We start from the raw sequence: 2465 nt of genomic DNA on the forward strand, positions 1-2465 counted from the left end.
TTTCCAGCCGCGTGCTGCTGAAACATTCGCACAGTTATTGGCTGAGCAGAACACTTTGAGGTTATACATATATAGATACTGTACGTTCCAATAAACGGCTGATTGCTTTTTCGAGAGGCCCGCAGAAGAGCCCGGCTGATTTTTCCTAGTCTGCTAATGCTGAAATATAATGGCACAATCTTCACGAGCACTGTAGGCGTCCATTTCAGACGGTCTTCGACACCTCCCTGCAGATATGCACAGTTGTGTAGCGGCAGGAACGCAAAAAATAAGTCGCCGCCGGGAATTCAAAGTGCAATACGTAACTGCTGAAGCCAGCAGGCCGGTTATGGTACTGCAAACAACAATCCTATGCAACTTCTACGGTCACAAACAGAGTCCAGAATTAATGTTCGCCAGGTTCACAGCTACTGGTGTGTAAAAAAAAAAAAAAAAAAAAAAAAAAAAGCATTTTGTTTTATTCAAAATCCTGTAATTTCAATCATATGAAGATGTTTCACGTTAAAAAGAAACTAGGGAAGGTTTTTGCATATAAAAAACAAAACAAAAATATTTCACATTTATATTAGCAAAGGGAAGAATAATTATCCAAGCTTTTTTTTTTATCAGCAGGGAAGTAGTATGATTTTAATCTGATGCTTTGATTAGCATGCTACACTTTCAGAAGACTCTTGACACAATAAAAAGTGCTGTTTCTATGTGTATTGCACTATTTTTGTGTGTCTCAGACACTTTTCAGATGACATGAAATTAAAATAACTTATTTAAAAAATGTTATTAAAAAAAACTATTTTAAATTAAAATGTTAAGACTCCTTGTGTTTTGTTCAATTCTATTGCACACTGTCCTAAGCTGTTTTAGACACACAAACACATTTTATGTAAATGCAGATATTACTTTATTTTGATGGTCCCTTTAAAACATTTTGTTGATTACAAGTTACACTGAAACTATATGGCAACTGATTCTCATTAGAGTTTTAGTAAACTGTTAGGTTGGTGTTAGGGTTAGTCTAAGCTGACATGTAGTTGCAAAGTTTCTTATAGTCAGTTGAATGTCCGCTGGTGAAGCAGTGTCAGCGGATATTAAGCAGACAGACTACTAATACTCAAATGAGAACTAATTGGTATGTAGATGCAATGTAACAGTCAACAAAGTGTGCAAAAGGCACAATCAAAATAAAGTCATACCAAAATGCCTAAATTGAAATGGTCCAACTTTTTGGTTTCCAATTGAAAAGCAGATTTACATGGGTATACAGCTCTAGCAAAATAATAATAGACCACTTCAAAGTTATTGTGTCTCAGTGTGTTTATGTGTATATACACATATATAACACATATACACTTGCCCTCAATAGTTAGAACATAAAAACTTAATACTGACCTAAAAAAAAAACTTATTTAGTGAGCAGATATCTTTGATTAAATACATTTTTGTATGCACTTTTTTATATTGGTTATCCTTAAAATTAATCATGCACAGAAACCTTGCACACTGAGTTCAATGTGTATTAATAAATCCACTGCAATCAATTGCAAAGCCGAGTCTTCACACAGTGATGATTTGCTGGAAATGTCAATTAAATTGAAATTATCCTGAACAGAGACTGACATTATGTCAAATGTAGTGAGACACACACCAAATAGTGGCTTGGGAAAGGTGTGCTGCATTCACCAGGCAACAAAACCAATATACAACCGGCTACACCAGTGTTTCTCAAACACCCGTCACAATCTGTCTTTATATTTCACACTTTGTTTGTCCTAAAGTGCTCCATGCCGAGAGTAAAAGTTAACAAATTGGTCAGATGGCATTTCATATTTTTGCTCAAGTTTTTTAAAATGTGGCTCGGAATAGTCAAGACACCTCTCAAAACTGTTGCTACAGATGAGAAAAGAATTTATAAAATCAGAAAAAAATCCTTGGATTAGTATTTTTCTGATTTTCTTAATTTTTCTGAGACATTTTTAATTTTTTTTATGTTCCAGAGACTTATTTCAGTATGTTGATGTACAGCTGAAGGCAAAATGATTAGCCCTCCTGTGATTTTTTTTTTCTTTATTAAATATTTCCTAAATGTTGTTTAACAGCAGGGAAAGTTTCACAGTATGTCTGATAATATTTTTTCTTCTGGGGAAAGTCTTATTTGTTTTGTTTTTTTTGGCTAGAATAAAAGCAGTTTTTTGTTTTTTTTTAACATTTTAAGGACAAAACTATTAGCCCCTTTAAGCTTTTTTTTTTTTTTTTTTTTTGATAGTCTACAGAACAAACCATCGTTATACAATAACTTGCCTAATTACCCTAACCTGCCTAGTCAACCTAATTAACCTAGTTAAGTCTTTAAATGTCACTTTAAGCTGTATAGAAGTGTCTTAAAAATATCTAGTCAAATAATGTTTACTGTCATCATGGCAAAGATAAAAGAAATCAATTATTAGAAATGAGTTATTAAAACTATTATG

This window comes from Danio rerio, chromosome 17 (genome assembly GCF_049306965.1).
Source record: "Danio rerio strain Tuebingen ecotype United States chromosome 17, GRCz12tu, whole genome shotgun sequence".
Classification (NCBI taxonomy): domain Eukaryota; kingdom Metazoa; phylum Chordata; class Actinopteri; order Cypriniformes; family Danionidae; genus Danio; species Danio rerio.